Consider the following 19,892-nt stretch of genomic DNA (forward strand, 5'->3'; position numbering starts at 1 on the left):
TCAAATAAATTATTACAAATCTAGAATAAATTTGACATGAACTTTTTCTATTTTTGCAATAAAAAGATTAAATGCTAAAACAATTTGAGATTAAGTTCTAGGGATTTTGATCTGCTATATAGTTACACAAGAACAAGAGAATGATTTCTAGTGATTTGGATTTAACTTTAAAACTAGAAATTGATGATCTTGAATTCAGCAGAGAGATGAAATGTTTTGGGCGGCTGCTTCTGTTCTGTTCTTGAGTTGGTTAAGTGTATTCTGTGATATTTATTGTCTGTTGCTCTTCTTGTCTTTTAAATGATTTGATCAACAGAACTTCATTGAACTGGCAAGACAATCTGATAGTTGGCATGACTTTCGGTGAGACAATCTTTTGAACTAGCAAGACAATCGGTGAGACAATCACTTGAACTAGCAAGACAATCGGCATGACAATCTGTTGAACTAGCAAGACAATCCCATAGCTAGTAGAACTTTCGGTATGACAATCAATTTGAATTAGTATGACTTTTGGTATGACAATCTGATTTTCATACTAGTTCAATTGATTGTCATGCTGAATTAATATTGAATATAAATTCAAAATCAATTCTGAAAATTCATAATATTAATTCAGAATTAATTAATCAATTAATTCAATTAATCAATAAATTAATATTTGCAGATATAATTTATTTTCTTAATTAAATTATATGACTTAATTAATTAATAGAGAATTGATACTACTCTTGCACAACAACCACTCTTCTGAAAATCTTCTGAAATTCACTGAAAATTATGAATCAATTCCACCACTTCAATGTTGATACTCGATGTACTATCTGGTTCATGAGTTACTAACTTTCATGACATTTCTTCATGTCTTGACTTTGATAACTTGATTTTATTCAGATTAAATCCCTGTAATTGTTTGGTACACTGACAAGATCTCTGACACTTGATTAAATCCACAATCTTGATTTATATCACTGAGGCTTGATCAATTTCTTGAACTTCTTCCAGTGAATTATTTCCTCAAGTCTGTAGATGAACAATGTTTCTTAATCCTTTGACAAATGTTACTTTGAGAGATCTCTTTGACGATAGAACCACTATTTACTTGTTACATTCTTATTTGAGTTGAGTTAAATCCTCGAATAAACAAATAGGCTATGACATAGGCCTTTCAATCTCCCCCTATTTGTTTGTTAGACAATAACAACAAATACCTAGAGGATAACTCAACTAACAAATAAGAAAAAGATATAAATAGAAATACAAAGTAAATAGTAGAAAAGTTCTGGATAATATTTAACATTTTCCAGATTCCAAATAGATGTTCCTCTAGACTGAACATATCTTCAAGTAGTTTCATCTTCTTTTGTATAACCACATTTCCTGATGAGAAGTGCATATCTCTCTTGCTTCTCCCCCTATGAGAATCAACTGCTTAAAGGAGATCACCTTGTGTTTACCACCTCCCCCGTACAATAGGATCCGTAGTTACAAACAAAAATGGTGTGGTGTAGTGTACATATGCTTTACCTTTTTCTTTTTCTTTCCTCCCTGCTATTTCTCCCCCTTAGTTGAGGAATCCTCCAAACTATTACTTAAGCTTTTATCTCCCCCTTAGAGAAGGAATGTATGCCGTTGTCTGAAGGAGTTCTCATGTTTCACTTGGTTGGAAAAGAAATAACAAGTAGTTTCTCTTTCTTCGTCACTGTGAGTGTGTGATTCTGTTTAGTGTACCTCACATGTGTTTCACTCTTCTCTCCACTCGTGTTTACACTCATTCTCACAAGTGTATCACTCCTCTCATAGCTCCAAAATTCAGCTGTACCTGCAAGGAAAATCACCTTAGTCGTCCTTAAGGAGGTCACATGTGGTGCAATGGGAGTTCGCAAATCCCCGTCCTTGTTAAACTCGTCAGATGAATCTGAGTCATAATCTACAAGTTGCTAGTTTCCCTTTTTGGGGTTCCAGATTTGAATTCTGGGAAGGTAAACAATGATCCAATGAATTTAGCATAAAGATCAAAGTTCCCTTCTAATGTATGTGAAGACATTTCCTTGTGACTCATCAGGTAATATCTGAATCACTGTCAACAAGTTGCCGATCTGCGCCTATGTCAGATCCACTATCCGCAGATGCATCCAGGGGATTTAAGCCTGGGGAGGTAGACACTGACCACTGACATATGGCTTTTGGATCAGTATCCTCTCCTAATACCTGTAAAGGCAATTGGTTCATTAAAGAACCTTGAACAATCGAATCTGACCTTAAAATGGTCGAAACTCTTGTTTCCGTCAACTCCTCCTTTGTGTGTGTAACCTTTCCTTGTGCATCAAGAATTGTTTGTGTTTGAGGTGGTGACACTACATCAGATACCCTAGCCGACAGGCGAATTTCAATAGATGCACCATGTTGAGAGAATGAATCTAGTAACTGTTTTTGTGCCTTTTCAGCCATTACATCTTTTTGAGAAGATGTATGGGGGCTAGCAGTTCTTTCGGTTTAAATACTACTCATCTTTGTAGGAGATAGAGCTGCTGGGTTGACTTCAGAACCTTCCTTATGAGGTGCACTAAGGCACTATCTCCCTCACACTCATTCATACTACATTTTAGTGGTAAGAGAGTGTTGGTTGGTTCTGTTTCTATGTTTGTCTTTATAGTCTGGGATAAATGTTGTGGGTTTTTAACCTCATGACTGTCAATAAAAAAAGGCCATTGGAGGCTGAGCCTGTATCACAGAACATATGACAATATAGAGATAAAATGTACTTAAGATCTATAATGAATGAAAATTATACATTTAATCTTTTGAGAGAAATGATGTACAATAGTGATTTCAAAAGATTTTAAATGAAATAAGAAATCACTAATGTTGAAAGAAGTTTGAGTTCAATGATAACATTACAAGCTTGCAAACAGCCATATCCCTCAGTTAAACCTTTACTGTTATCTCCAAAGGTAACCACTGGGCCAGCTTTCTCAACCACATTTGATAGCAGGGCTCTATCTCCGGTCATATGTCTTGACGATCCGCTATCAAGAATACACACTGCCGGTTCCACCTATTTAATGCCCTGCAATACAAATGGATTAAACCTTCTTCGGAACCCAAATTTGATTGGGCCCGACATACTTGTAGAATTGACCTTTGTTAGGCAAAACAACATTCTTAACTTTAATGTTCTCAACATTCTCAATGACTGGACATTTGACCTTGTAAACAGCCTTAACAAATTTATGTTTAGGCTTAGGCACAAATGTCTCGTTTCTAGCCTTAGGAGGACTAGCAGTCTTAGACCTATCATGCTTCCTATTATTCACATGCTTACGAGGAGTAGTCTTATCACTAGAAATATGCTTACCATTAAAATAAGCATACATCAAATTAAAAGCACAAGACATACAATTAGGAACACCACATACTTTATGAGAGGGATTAACAACTGGCAAATTATGCATGGTAGACATGGCATTTTTGTTATCCAACTCATGTGTGTCTGAGTTAGTCTTAGTTGCTTTCACAACTTTGACTGGAACTTTCGACACACTTGGCTTGGAAACAACCTTCTCATTAGCACGATCTTCAGCACGTATTTCTTCTTAAATAATAAAGGAGGTCTCATCAAAAGGCTCATCAATTGATCCTTTATAGAGGGGTTTATCAACACCCTTAAGCACATGTGGTACTTCCCTACCTTTAGCACAGACATGAGGAGGGGAGTTTATATCTAATTCTCCAATAGTAGCATTGTAATCAAAACCTATTCCAGATGTTTGATTAACAGCTTGCTTACTGTAGAACTCTTTAGACTTCGAACAAGAATTAAAGTAAGCTTTAACCTTAGTCTCAAGACTGGTGATCTTGTCTTTGAGAATAGTTTCGAGTTGTCTATAAGAGTTAACTCTATTCTCTATAAAAGATACTTGTTCTTTTAATTTGTCTTGATTAATGTGCACAAGTCTTAATTCATTGACCTCTATCTCAAGGTCTTTGATCTGCTGACTTAACAGTTCATTATCACGACGAGCACAATCTAAGGAACCTCCTAGATGATAAACTAATTCAGCATCAGTAAATTTTAACTTTTTTCTTGACGATGAAGTATTTCCATCAATAGCCATAAGAGCAAGATTCCCAACTTCTTCATCTTCACTATCAGTATAATCGCAGCTTCTTCCCTTTGCCAGATAAGCTCTTTCAGAGTTACTCTTCTGATTTGAATCATAAGAGTTCTTTCTTACTTGCTTTGGCTTCCTGCATTCTGTGGCAAAGTATCCCATCTCATTACAGTTAAAGCATCGAATGGTGCTCCGATAAACCATCCCTGTTTTGTATCCACCACTGCTGGTGTTAGAGGATGAAGATCCACCTTTCTGGAATCTGTTGTAGTTGGACTTGTACTTGAACTTGGGATTTCTCTTAAATCTGACATTGGAGAATCTCTTGACAATCTGGGCCGTTGACTCATCTTCCAATTGCTCCAGCTCTTCCAAGGAGTAAAAATCATCACCGGATTGATTTGTAGTAGGAGGATCATATTCTGCTACTAACACATTTTCCTCAGCCTTGGAAGACTGTACCATTCTCTCTGACTGTTGAGATTGTTGTTGTTGTTGACCTTCAGCTACTAGAGAAGTAAATGTGCTGACCACTCTATCTTTCCCGTAGACTTCCTTTTGCTGAATCTGCTCCAACTCATAGGTTTTTAACACACCATAGAGGCTTTCCAAAGAAATCTCACTATGATCTCTCGCTTCTCTTATGGATGTGATTCTATGTGCAAGATGAGTTGGTAGTGTTAAAAGGAACTTTTTGTTGGTCTCCCTGATTGAATAATATTTTCCATTTATGTTCAGGTTGTTGATCAATGCATTGTACCTCTCGAACACTTCAGTAATTCCTTCTCCCGGATTGGATTTAAAATGTTTATACTCAGAGGATAGGATCTGTAACTTGTTCTCCCTAACTTCCTCTGTGCCTTCATTAATCACCTCAAGAGTTTCCCACATGTGTTTGGAATTTTTACAGTTCATCACATGTCTGTTCATCAAGGGATCAAGGGAATCAACTAAAATTAATTGAAGGCTGGCATCCAAGGAGGCTTCTTCCTGTTCAGTAGGAGTAAAATCCTGAGGATCTTTTGCATAGGTTCTAGCTTTGGTAATTACAACATTATCTTCTATAACCTCTGGTTCAATAACCATCGGAATTTTTGGACCCTTCTTTAACAAGTTCAGATATTTGGGATTTGCCACTTGTAAAAACAAAAGCATCTTCTTCTTCCATATAATATAATTTTCTTTATCAAATAGTGGAATTTTAACGGTTCCAACTTTTTGTGAAGTCATTATGAATTTTTGAATAAATAAAAATTCAAGGAGTGAAAGAATCACAAAAGTCTAGGATCTTGATTTGTTCGTTAACCAGAAGGCTCTGATACCAATTGTTAGGTCCCAATATGTTTTGAGAAGGGGGGGGTTAAATACAAACTATACCGTTTAATCGAATTTAATGCGGAATAAAAAAGTGAAAAAAAATTCAAGTTAAATAAAACTATTATTAAGCTTGAAAGGTGTTACAACAACGGTATCGTTTACAAGGGATTAATACCAAATAAATTATTACAAATCTAGAATAAATTTAACATGAACTTTTTCTATTTTTGCAATAAAAAGATCAAATGCTAAAAGCAATTTGAGATTAAGTTCTAGGGATTTTGATCCGCTAGATAGTTACACAAGAACAAGAGAATGATTTGTAGTGGTTTGGATTTAACTTTAAAACTAGAAATTGATGATCTTGAATTCAGCAGAGAGATGAAATGTTTTGGGCGGCTGCTTCTGTTCCGTTCTTGAGTTGGTTAAGTGTATTCTGTGATATTTATTGTCTGTTGCTCTTCTTGTCTTTTAAATGATTTGATCAACAGAACTTCATTGAACTGGCAAGACAATCTGATAGTTGGCATGACTTTCGGTGAGACAATCTTTTAAACTAGCAAGACAATCAGTGAGACAATCACTTGAACTAGCAAGACAATCGGCATGACAATCTGTTGAACTAGCAAGACAATCCCATAGCTGGTAGAACTTTCGGTATGACAATCAATTTGAATTAGTATGACTTTCGGTATGACAATCTGATTGTCATACCGGTTCAATTGATTGTCATGCTGAATTAATATTGAATATAAATTCAAAATCAATTCTGAAAATTCATAATATTCATACAGAATTAATTAATCAATTAATTCAATTAATCAATAAATTAATCTTTGCAGATATAATTTATTTTCTTAATTAAATTATATGAATTAATTAATTAATAGAGAATTAATACTACTCTTGAACAGCAACCACTCTTCTGAAAATCTTTTGAAAATCACTGAAAATTATGAATCAATTCCACCACTTCAATGTTGACACTCGATGTACTGTCTGGTTCATGAGTGACTAACTTTCGTGACGTTTCTTCATGTCTTGACTTTGATAACTTGATTTTCTTTAGATTAAATCCCTGTAATTGTTTGATACACTGACAAGATCTCTGACACTTGATTAAATCCACAATCTTGATTTATATCACTGAGGCTTGATCAATTTCTTAAACTTCTTCCAGTAAATTATTTCCTCAAGTCTGTAGATGAACAATATTTCTTAATCCTTTGACAGATGTTACTTTGAGAGATCTCTTTGACGATAGAACCACTATTTACTTGTTACATTCTTATTTGAGTTGAGTTAAATCCTCGAATAAATAAATGGACTATGACATATGCCTTTCATTCTTCAAGGACTCAGTTAATTCATCCTTAGCAATCTTGCACTCAATTCTCAATTTCTCAAATTTAATAAACTGAGATTCTAGCACATTATTCCTCTCACTTAAAAACAAATTGTTTTCTTTGATTTTAGCATTTTCTTTGGTGAGAAACTTAAGAGTAACATGCAAATGATATAATTTCATGGACATGTCATTTATGGTATCATTACACTCAGCTTTAGATAAATGTGCTAGGTTAGTGGTGATTACCTGATTACTTGAAGAACTTGTTTCTATTTCATCAGACTTGACCATTAGGGCTAGATTGACATAGCTGACATCCTCATTTTCCTGTGTAATGAAAGCCCTTTCCTTTTTCTTGAGCAACTCAAAATACTTTTGTTTATAATCAACATGCTCAAACTTCTTTTTACTGGAATCTGACTTTCTACACTCACTGGAAAAGTGCCCTGCCAAGCCATATTTGAAACATTTGAATTTAAATTTATCCACCATGTTTCTATTTGACTTAGCTGCTCCAAAGTTCTTTTTGAACTTGAGCTTGGAAAATCTTCTGGAAAGAAAAGCTAAATGATCATCAATATCATCCATGTCATCTTGGCTCAAATTGTCTTCATTTTCAGCTACCAGACATTTACCCTTGTTCTCACAGGCCTTTGAGGTAGACTCAACAGCTTCTACCTTCATCTCTTTCTCTTTCTCTAACTCAACAATCAGTGATATGTACCCTCCTTTCTTCCTTTCTTTCTCCATCCTCTCATCTTGCTCTATTTCAAGCTCATAAGTTTTTAGGGTGCCATACAGTCTCTCCAAAGTAAACTCTTTGTAATCTTGAGAGTTTCTCAATGAGACTGTCATTGGTTTCCATTCCTTTGGAAGAGATCTAAGAAGCTTGAGATTGAAGTCTTTTGTCTGATAGACTCTTCCATGTAACTTCAGAGCATTTAGTAGTTTTTGAAATCTACTAAAAATGTCAGTGAGAGACTCACTATCTTCACAATGAAAGTGCTCATATTGCTGAATTAGCAGCTGCATCTTATTCTCCCTTACTTGCTCAGTACCATCACATATAATCTTAATTGTCTCCCAAACCTCCTTTGTTGTTTTGAAGTTAATGATGTTATCAAACATATCACCATCAACTCCATTGAACAATATATTCATGGCCTTCTTGTCTTTCCTGACTTGATCAATATCAGGATCTGACCATTCATGCCTAGACTTGGGAACAGATGGTTCATTCCATGTTGTAGCTCTCATTGGTACATGAGGACCTCTCTCTATGCAATCCACATAGGCCTCATCTTGAGAAAGAAGATGTAGGTGCATCTTCACCTTCCAGTGGTGATAATTGTCTTTGTCCAGAAATGGAATCTTAACTCCAACATCCTTCTTGTTCATCTTGCTGTTTGTTGTGATCTTTAAACTCTTTGTACTTCAAGAGCTTGCTCTGATACCAATTGTTATTCCCTAACAATACAACAAGAATTACAGAAGGTGGGGTTGAATGTAATTCTGGCTTTTTTTAATATTTTTAAAACTGTTCTAACTCAATAATATATAAGTGTTTGATTTGCAAAGTGCGGAATGAAAGAATTATATAAATCAAAACACAAGTAATAAAATACAAGTCTTTAAAAATTTCTGGTGGATTTAAATGTATCCACCATATATATATATATATCGAGAGAACCCTGTGAAGCTTGAATAGCTCACAGCTGCTTTTTTTAAGTGAACAAACAAACAAAACTACAGAGAAATTCTTAACAGTTACAGTTTTATCTATTTCTCTTCTAACATGTGTTTGCTTAGTTATTTTTTCTACTTGCTACACTCGGTTTATATGTCACCAAGTTTACATGGTAATAAGACAGGATAATAAAACAAAACCTATCAAATCTAACTCCATACTTCTTCACTACTCTATTCCAGCATCTTTGAATATCTTCATAATAGCATGGAAATGGTAATGATTCTTTGTTCTCAAAACCCTGCTAAACAGGCCGCCACATTCCTTTGCAAACACCCAACGCATGTGACTGTGTTGTCACTATGAATAGATATTTGAATTAATCATTTGTCGGTACATGCTTGTTATCCGTCGGGTAGTCTTGTTGATCATCCGTCGGGTAGCTTTGTTGATCATCCGGCGGGTAGCTATTTGACACTTTACTCCATTTCATTTATGCAGAATTACAAGACATCTAATATTTACAATTAATCAACCTATTCTACATATCTACTAGTAGTCAACATGACTCATATGCTACTACAGAATATACATAAAGTTGTTTACAGAAATGTGCTACATTACTTATTATTACATAAGCTACTGACCCGATGGATATCAATTAGTCATCCGTCGGGACTATATTGAATCATCCGTCGGGACTATAATTGATCATCCGTCGGGTGCTACAAAATTCACTAAGTTAAATCTACTAAGATGTTTTGTTTAGCTTATCACCAAGTACACAACATATTCCTAACAAGGTATCTGATCGATCTACCTCCTCTACATCTGGATGAGATTCTAACTGCATTCACATATAGATAATCACCTTAGTAATAACATAAACATATTTGGAAAGTCAGCAAGAAACCAAAAATGAACATCTTGTTTCAATAACACTAACACATTCATTTTCAAGGTTTGCATAACCTTTTCGAGCCATGTGAAATTAACTCATCGACCTTCTTTCAACTTGTTCATCATGAATTTTATTCATAAAAAGCATCAATATGGTTATAAGATCATGACTAAGTAAATATTGATTACAAATTTAGCCAAAAAAATATGTTTCAAAGGTAAATAGAACCATACCATAAACTCCTTCGATATGCGATCAGAAACAAATATGTCCCAATGGGATTTTTCAATGAAAGAATAGTTTGCAGGAGGATATGCCAAAATTTCTGGTTGATCAAGATAAGGAATAATGTAATCTTTGGTCAGCCGACATTTGAACTCCCTCCATTTTGAAGATGCAGATATTAAAACCATCTTCTTGGCTGATTCAGGTATAACGTAAGCCATCTACATACAAAAGCAACATTAGTGAAATTAAAAAAATGCAAGCCATTGAAAGACATGAGCAACTAGATTATTTTTTTTTACCTGCACACAGTCCCAAATCTTTTCCTTTGTGTCTTTAGGAATAGACTTCCAAGAATCATGCGAGATTGGGGCTTTTGTTCTTGCCAAGACTCCAATATATGATTGCATCTCTGCCCCTACTTTACCATATAACTCTCCTTTTGAATTAAAAGACACTGCAAGTTTGATCCCCATCATCTTTCATCTCAGAATTCGGTGCATCGTCACACATCCTCGCTTTAGTAGCTTCAGTCCTTGAGGATGGTCAGTCGTGGTAATAGGTATTTCTCGTTTCCTTTTCTTGGTAATTTCTTTTTGTAAGTTCTGAGAAATGGGCTTCCTCTTCATAGATTTTGGGGAAGAACAAGACGGAATGAGAGTCTCGTTGTTTAAGGACATAGTCTTCTTTAAAGCCGCAATCATATTCATGGTAGTTGGATTGGGTGAAGATCGAGTGGTCTTCTTAAACTCTGTCCTTTTCGACTCTGTCCGCTTCGACTCTGTCCTCTTAGAATTCATCTTCTTCGACTCAGTCTTCTTCGACTCAGTCTTCTTCGACTCTATCTTGTGGAACTCATTCATTCTCGATTTTGCCTTCTTCTTCGAACTAAGCATAATCTACAAAACACACAAATAAGAATCAATAATATCACTCAAAACAAATTCATTCATCATAAATAAACAATATACATAAATGAATGCAAGCAAAATCCAAGAATATTGAAAACTTAAAACTGAGTCAAAAACGAACATTTAAAAACATAGACATGTAATTAAAAGAAATAAACAAGCATATTTTAAAACCCCAAATAATAAAATCCAAACATTGGATGAGTATTTTGGGGATTGAGATCAAATTAAGGACATAAACCCTAAATTCCAAATCCCAAATCCCTAATTAAGGATATAAACCCCAAAAATTAGATGTGGATTTTATAATACCCAAATATAGATGAGAGATTAGGCTGTGTTAAATATCTTTTGAGATGAAAATCACCCCAGACTAATCCAAGATACATAAATGAATGCATGCAAAATCCAAGATAATTGAAAACTTAAGACTGGGTTAACAACAATCATTTTAAAAATAGAGACATACAATTAAAAGAAATAAACAAGCATATTTTAAAAACCCCAAATAATGAAACCCTAAAATTGAATGAGTTTTTTGGGGTTGAGATCAAATTAAGGATATAAACCCTAAATCCCAAATTCCAAATTAAGGACATAAACCTAAATCCCAAATATATGTGGGTTTTAGGGTTTCATAATACCCAAAAATAGATGCGGGTTTTAGGGTTTCATAATAGATGATAGATTATGCTGAGTTGAGATGAAATACCTTTGCTGAGATGAAAATCGCCGGTGCTGAGTTGACTTTGTGAAATCGCCGGTGTTGAGATGTAAATGGAGTAACGGGATATGAATGAAAATTTAGGGGGGAGATGAAAATGAAGAGGGAAAAAGAAGGGGAAATTAAAAAAATTGCATTTCAAATCAACGGTTTACATTGAGATCTACTTTAATCCGACGATCAATATTTTTTCTAATTATTTTTAAGTTAAATAATTAAATTTTAACAACTAAGTTGAAATCTTGTATTTTCAAATTATAGTTTAAACACACTTTGTCGGACAAACAACAGTTTTTGTCCAAAAACCATTGTCCTATATCTAGAAAAAAATAATTTCGAACAAATTTGACGTTCTCGTGTTAATAAATTTTATCAAACACTTAACGTTACCCATAAAACACTCGTGTCCTATATCTAGATATACTGATTTGAGGAATATGAAAAAATATTCAAAAATTCTCGAACTTGTCATGCATAATTTTATAAGGAGAATCTAGTAAAAGACGTACTTCGTAGAATGAGAATCTTAACCGAATATCTGAATAATTTTTTTGAAAGAGTTTTTCGACGATTCAACCGTACGGATATCAAGATATGTTGATTTTAGGCATATGAAAAAATGTTCAAAAATTCTCGAACTTGTCGTGCATGACTTTATAAGGAGAATCTAGTAAAAGACGTACTCCTTAATACGAGAATCTTACCTGAATGTCTGAATAATTTTTTTGAAAGAGTTTTTCGACGTCCAACTGTACGGATGTCAAGACATGTTGACTTTAGGCATATGAAAAAATGTTCAAAAATTCTCAAACTTGTCGTTCATGACTGTATAAGGAGAATCTAGTAAAATACGTACTCCTTAATACGAAAATCTTACCAGAATACCTGCATAATTTTTTTGAACGAGTTTTTTGATGATCTAACCGTACGGATGTCAATATAGGTTGATTTTAGGCATATGAAAAAATGTTCAAAAATTCTCGAATTTTCCGTGCATGACTTTATAAGGAGAATCTAGTAAAAGACGTACTTCTTAGAACGAGAATCATACCCGAATGTCTGGAAAAAAAATTTAAACGAGTTTTTCGACGATCTGACCGTACGTGTGTCAAGACATGTTGACTTTAGGCATACAAAAAAATGTTAAAAAATTCTCGAACTTGCCGTGCATGACTTTATAAGGAGAATTTAGTAAAAGACGTACTCCTTAGAACGAGAATCTTACCCAAATGCCTGAATAATTTTTTTGAACGAGTTTTTCGACGATCCAACCGTACGGATGTCAAGATATGTTGATTTTAGGCATATGAAAAAATGTTCAAAAATTCTCGATCTTGCTGTAATAACCCCAATTTTTGGAAAAATTTTGAAACCCTTATGAATAGTATTTTTGCTAAATGAGAAAACTTTTCATGCCACACTAGGTAGGGGTTATTTTATGAATGTTCTGAGATTTTATTGGCACTCTATATGACATATAAGTGTATGTAAAGATCGTCAGAATCCAATTCCAAACACTTTGATTTTTCCCGGAAATCCACTAGATACGGAAATAATTGAGTATAAGGTAACAGGATAAAAAGGATTTAAATTAAAGGATTATAAGAGAGGATCATAAAAGGAATACAATATATTGAGAAAGGTTAAGGGAACCTAAGTAATAAGATCCCGGGTATGATCCCTCAAACGATAAACGAAAACGAAAGTTAAGCGAACCGTATAACAGATCAGCGGTCATTAGGCAAGCAATTAGGAGTTAATCAAGGAGGTTAGGGATGATGATGTCATCAAACCAACAAGGTGTGGACAAGTGGAAGCATTATGACATGTGCAAGATGACATAAGCATGACAAGGGGTTTTGTTTTGTTGGTTGATTTTGGGCCATGTAAAATTTACCATGGTAAAAAGCTAAAACATTTTCCAAGGCCAAAAAGGAGAAGCAACCAAGCAAATATCATAAAACACAAAAATTAGAAGTTGACTTTCCCATTTCAAGAAGAAAGCTCTCGGCTAAAACAAACCCAGAAACTTCAAACTGCCATATCTCCTTCAATACTCAGTCAAATGTTGTGTTCTATAGCTCGTTGGAAAGGTATTGAGATGTCCTACAACTCTTGTTCACAAGTCTCTTCCAAATAAGTATGGTAAGACCCTCATTTTTACAGTTCTTTAAATCGGACTTTTAGAAACTTCAAAGCCTAAATTTGTGTTCTTGATTTCTTTGGAAAGATCAAGCTTGTAGGAGGCTCCCTAAGGCTTCCTAGCAACATAACACCTCCCAAGGAAGGTATAAATATTCACACCCTTTAGTAATAAGTTTGAATGTTGAAGTTTGGAGATGGTTTGGATGGATGAGTAGTAATTTGAATGATAAGCATGATTCGAGCTTAATTGTTAAGTAGTTTAGTTGAATTTGGAGATGTTATAATATATGATTGGATTGAGATCATTGAGCTTATTATGACTGAAATAAGTAGCATTGATGTGTATCTTGAGTTGTTGTTGATTGGTAGTTGGATTGATATGATTTGGAATGGTAAAATTTGGGAAATCGCGTAAACATAGCCGTCGTAATGTCCGATTTACTTTAGACTGCTTTTGTTCATAAAATTAGGACCCGAGAACTCCCTGCTAGATTTTGACCATTGCCATGTTTAGATATTTCATGTTACGAGCTTCGTTTTGATATGTAGTTCGTTTGATTCCGATGTACGGTTTAGGAGAAACGACCATTTTAAGTAACGGCGTTTCGCGACCGAACCATTACCCCTCGCCTTACTTTGAAACATAGGTTAAAGACCTTAAAGGACTAATTGAAATATGAAACATTTATGTAAGGTGTAATAGGAAGTTGGTAAGACACTCGCGAAGGAATCGCATTAAAACTCGTAATGGTTAAATTATTAAAAATTGTGGAGCCGAGGGTACTCGAGTGACTTAAGAGAATCAGTAAGCGCAAAGCGAGCGTTAGAGTCTAAGTTGGTTAATGTATAGATTTACAAGTGACTTTGATTTAATTCCAACTTACTTGTTGTTTATAGGTTACCAGACTCGTCCCGAGCCATTCGTAACCCCCAGTCGCTCAGACAAGTTTTCTACCCGTATAACTGTTGTTGTGATGTATATGTGTATATGCATGATCTTGCGATAAATGCATATTGGTTATTAGCAAATTCTTACGATATATTGTAGCATGTGATATGGTATATATGCATGCCTGTTTCATATTCTTGATTTATATATCTGTTGGTTCAAATGCTTATAGTTGCATAATACCTATGCTAGAGATAAGCGGTATTTGAGTTTACCCTTAGTATTGGGGATAAAAGGTGAACATATTTCTAAACCGGGAGGCGAGGCTCCCGAGTATAATATATATTTATATATATATTGATATAGTTTTTAAAACTATTAATCGAATAAGGTTTATTCGATAACTTTATTTTATTTAATGAATATTATTACGAATATTCATTCGAGGGCTTATGACTTCTTTATTTTATTTAATGAATATTATTTTGAATATTCATTCGAGGACTTATGAGTCCTTTTATTTTATTATTTGAATATTATTTGAATATTCATTCGAGGGCTTATGACTTTTTTATATTATTTATTGAATAATATTTGAATATTCATTCGAGGACTTATGACTCAGTTTATATTATTTAATGAATATTATTTGAATATTCATTCGAGGGCTTATGACTCAGTTTATATTATTTAATGAATATTATTTGAATATTCATTTGAGGATCTATGACTCCGATTATTTGCTGAGATATATTCTTTATTTTATTAAAGAATAATATTTCGATAATCAAACTTATTTTCGATTATTCAAATAAAGATAGTACTTTCATATAAGTATATCTTTGGTTATTTAATACTCATTTCAAGTATAAGTCTTACAACTTCTACTTCAATTATTTGTATAAAGATTATTCTTTATGGGAATATTATTTAAATAATAATATTCAGACATTTTCTAAAAATATTGGGACTGATTTACTTCATTAAATCAGCATTACTCCAAACACTCTTTAAAGTGTTTTCGAGTCTTCAAAATGATTTTTAAAAGTTAGAGCGGATCCCAAAACTCATTTTTATATTTAAGATCTTCCTTTTTAAGGGGATTTAAATACTCGCTCAAAACCTGAGGGATCCGGCTCTGTGGTGTATTTTATTCGCAACAAGGTTGCGGTTTTGGTAAATGAATTGATTACTTACCCAATGTTCGGGAAGTAAGTCCATCTATTTGAGTCGGCATAAGCAACATGGGCTCAGTGGGCGTCCATGATAGTGTAAGTGGCTCAGTGGGAGTCCATCAAATGCATAAGTGGCTGAGTGGCAGTCCAGCATAAGGTCCTATTGCGACCAGGGTGATGACCAGTGGGGAATACGTCCATCTACTAGTAGAAAAGGTTACTTATTGGTATCTTTGCCTGATCAGCAAGATATCAGGTTTATGCCAAAATTTGTTTCCTTTCCAAATTCATTGGATATTGCAACTCTGTTCATACTTTACATGACAGAGGTTTTCAGGAAATGTATGAGAGATATATATATAGGTGTATATATATATCGGGACTTAATGAAGTATCTCGTAACTTCATTTCATTCAATAATATTTCAAAGATTGAATCTATTCAAGTATTATCTTGTAGTCTCATCTATACGATGAAGTTTTGAAACTAATTATAACTTGAACGGTGGTAGTTCAAGTAGTATTTGGAAAAGATATAAGTATATTGGAGTATCTTGTAACTTCATCTTTTAAACTTATATCTAGTAAATGATTATCTTATGCATGACAAAGATTTTCAGAAAAATGTTGAGACAAGGTTAGATATATGAGATCACCTTGCAACGATATTTTTATATAGTTATACACTGGAACTCTGTGTGTATTATGCATGGAAGAGGACTTCCAATATTTTGAAAAGTATATATGTATATATATATACTGAATATTTTGTGACTTCATCGCATTAAGATATCAACTTGGTTCATTTCTTTTGACCAAGACTTTCATGAGTACTATGAGAAGGCTCATTTATTGTTAATCATTATACATATTATTTTGGTGGGCTTGCTGCTCACCCTTGCTTTCTTCTTTCATTACACAACATCAGATAGACAAGATGAACAGGACCAAGCTCCCAATTCGCGAGCGGATAGGAAACGTGCCGCATTTTCCTATAGGCGTTGATGTCGCTGTAGCTGAGGTAGGAACTACCAATAGGCTAGGCTTTCAACTTTTGATGTATCAGATTATGTATATTTATGAATTGTAATAATGGCAAAGAAATGTAAATTTATTAAGAAACCTGTTTAAGGTGTATTGGCATATAATTGTGGAATAAAACGACTTGTGATTATTTTTGGATATTCATCTCTGAGACTATAACTTGTGGTGTGTGTGTTTATTATGGGGTCACAGTACAGAGTAGATGATTATTTATTAAGATTGGGTGTATTAAGGGAAATGGAACTCGTGATAACCCGGATCCCCGACCCCGGATTTGGGGGTGTTACACTTGCCGTGCAAGACTTTATAAGGAGAATCTAGTAAAAGACGTACTCCTTAGAACGAGAATCATACCCGAATGTTTGAATAATTTTTTTAAACTATTTTTTCGACGATCCAACCGTACGGATGTCAAGATATGTTGATTTAAGGCATATAAAAAATGTTTAAAAATTCTCGAACTTGCCGTGCATGACTTTATAAGGAGAATCTTGTAAAAGATGTACTCTGTAGAACAAGAATCTTATCTGAATGCCTGAATAATTTTTTTGAACGAGTTTTTCGACGATCCAACCGTACGGATGTCAAGATATGTTAATTTTAGACATATGAAAAAATGTTCAAAAATTCTCGAACTTGCCGTTCATGACTTTATAAGGAGAATCTAGTAAAAGACGTACACCTTAGAACGAGAATCTTACCCGAATGTCTGAATAATTTTTTTGAACGAGTTTTTTGACGATCCAACCATACGGATGTCGAGATATGTTGATTTTAGGCATATGAAAAGATGTTCAAAAATTCTCGAACTTGTCGTGCTTGTCTAAAAAAGTAGTTTTTCGATTATATTTTTTAATGTTAATGAAATAATTTTTTTCGAAACCGTTGTCTGAATAACAGTATAACAAGCGTTTAGACAGGAAACCGTTATTTAAAATATTGTGAGTTAAGATACTCTTGGACAACGGTGTTTTTAAGGAACCGTTTTTGATTTTATTTCAAACAATAGTTTTTTTCGGAAACCGTTATCCTTTATTTAAGAAAATTAATTGTATACATATTTATGCATATATAGAATATTATTATTTAACATAAGTTTACATTTGTATAATTTTGTCAAAATAAGGACATAATTATTGAGCTCAGTTAGGTCGTGACTCTCATTACTCTCTTCTTCTCATCTTTTTCTTTATTTGCTCTGCGTCCATTAAATCACTTCATTCATTTTAGGGCAAATTATCTTCGTAACATCACTGGGACATAATCTCGATTCAGGGAAAATTAGTATCATCAGGATGGCATAATCTCGATTCAGAGCATCTACACTTCTACACATTTTAGGTAATTTTTTCTATAGACTCAATGTTAATGAATTCAATTTCATAAATTTATTTCGATAACTGTTTGGATAATTATTTGCCTCTATATTTTATTTGGATTGTACTGATAATGTAGAATTCTGGATTAGGGTTCATGTTGATTTGTGGGAAATTATTTTAAATAAATTTAAATAATTTATATATTATAAGTTGTCTTTCTACTCTTCTATATGTACAATTATTCAATTATCGTGGTCTATGTGTGAAGATTGAGATGATATTTAACAAGTTGTTGAGCTGGTCTAAGTGTGAAGATTGAGATGATATTTTAAGATGAAATTTTAGCTAGTCAATGAGTGTAGTAAACTGTGGTTTTTTTTGTTAAACTCGTATTGTATTATAGGAAAAATAAAGTTGTCCTGCTATCTGTTGATTTTATCTAGTCTACGTTGATGTAAAGATGGATAGATCATGGTTAAGAGCTGATAGAAGGACAAAAGAGATTAAAATAGGCGTTGAAGATTTGTTGAAATTTGCATTCGAAAAGGGGTATACTGAAGAGAAAATTAGTTGTCCATGCTTAAAGTGCGCACATAGTAAATTATGGAATGCTCAGGAAGTCAAAAACCATCTCTTTCAATATGGTATCGATGAAACTTATACACGCTGGATATGGCATGGGGAGTCAAATTTAAGAGATAATCCTCTACCGGATGACACCGACACTTCGGAATCTGTTAATGAATTTCCCACAAGGATGGATCAAGCTAACGATGAGGATAATGATATTTCTTCGGATTCTTCGGATTTTATTAACCATATTAAAGGTGAACATCAACCCTTTTATCGTGGATATGAGAGTTACACTAAATTAAATGCTTTAGTTAAGTTATATAACATGAAAGTGAAGCATGGTATGTCTGATTTATGCTTCTCTGATGTTTTACTATTGATCAGGTCTATGCTTCCGGAAGGTAACAATATGCCTTCTTCCTTTAATGAAGTAAAAAAACCTAATGTTCATTAGGGATGGGATATGAAAAGATACACGCATGTCCGAATGATTGTCTCTTATACCGTGGTCAGAGGGATGAAGATGAGACTACTTGTCGCATATGTAAGGCTACAAGAAGGAAATTAAACAGGAAAGGAGAGGCACTGGAGGGGGTCCCTGCTAAAGTTTTATGGTATGTCCCATTGATACCGAGATTAAGGAGTTTGTTCAATACACCTAACATTGCAAAGTACATGACTTGGCATGACACCAAGCGAGTAGAGGATGGTAAAATAAGGCATCCGGATGACTCTGAAACATGGAAGGATGTTGACAAAAAGTGGCCTGATTTTGCATCAGAGAGTAGGAACCTTCGGTTAGCTTTATCTGCCGATGGTTTCAATCCTTTTCATGGAAACCGTACTGATCACTCAATCTGGCCAGTTTTTCTATCAATTTACAACCTTCCACACTGGCTTTGTATGAAGAGAAGGTATATTATGCTTTGCTTATTGATATCATGACCGAATGAGCCAGGAAACGATATCGACGTGTATCTTCAACCACTTATTGAAGATTTTCAAGAATTATGGCGTGGAAAACATGTGTATGATGCATATCAGCAAGAGTCTTTTATACTTAGGGGGATTTTACTATGGACAATAATTGACTATCCAGCCTTAGGAAACTTTTCAGGAAATGTCATTAAAGGGTATAATGCTTGTACGGTATGTGTTGATAAAATAAATGCTACTAGGCTGGTTATTACCGTAAGATATTAATTATGAGGCATCGTAGGTGGTTGCCCAGACATCATCTGTATAGAAGGAAAAAGTCATTTTTTGATAACACTATAGAAAATGGGGTTGCTCCTACTCCGTTAACCGGAGAATAGGTTCTTGGAAGAGTACAACATTTAAGGGACCATGTTTTTGGTAAGACACAACACCCACTTCGATGGAAGAAGGGTGAAGCTCGACCCATCTGGAATAAGGTTTCTATATTCTTCCAACTCAAGTATTGGAAGTTTTTACTGGTTAGGCATGTGCTCGATGTGATGCACATCGAGAAAAGTATATGTGAAGCTATGCTTGGTACT

This window comes from Apium graveolens, chromosome 3, assembly GCF_009905375.1.
Source record: "Apium graveolens cultivar Ventura chromosome 3, ASM990537v1, whole genome shotgun sequence".
Lineage (NCBI taxonomy): Eukaryota > Viridiplantae > Streptophyta > Magnoliopsida > Apiales > Apiaceae > Apium > Apium graveolens.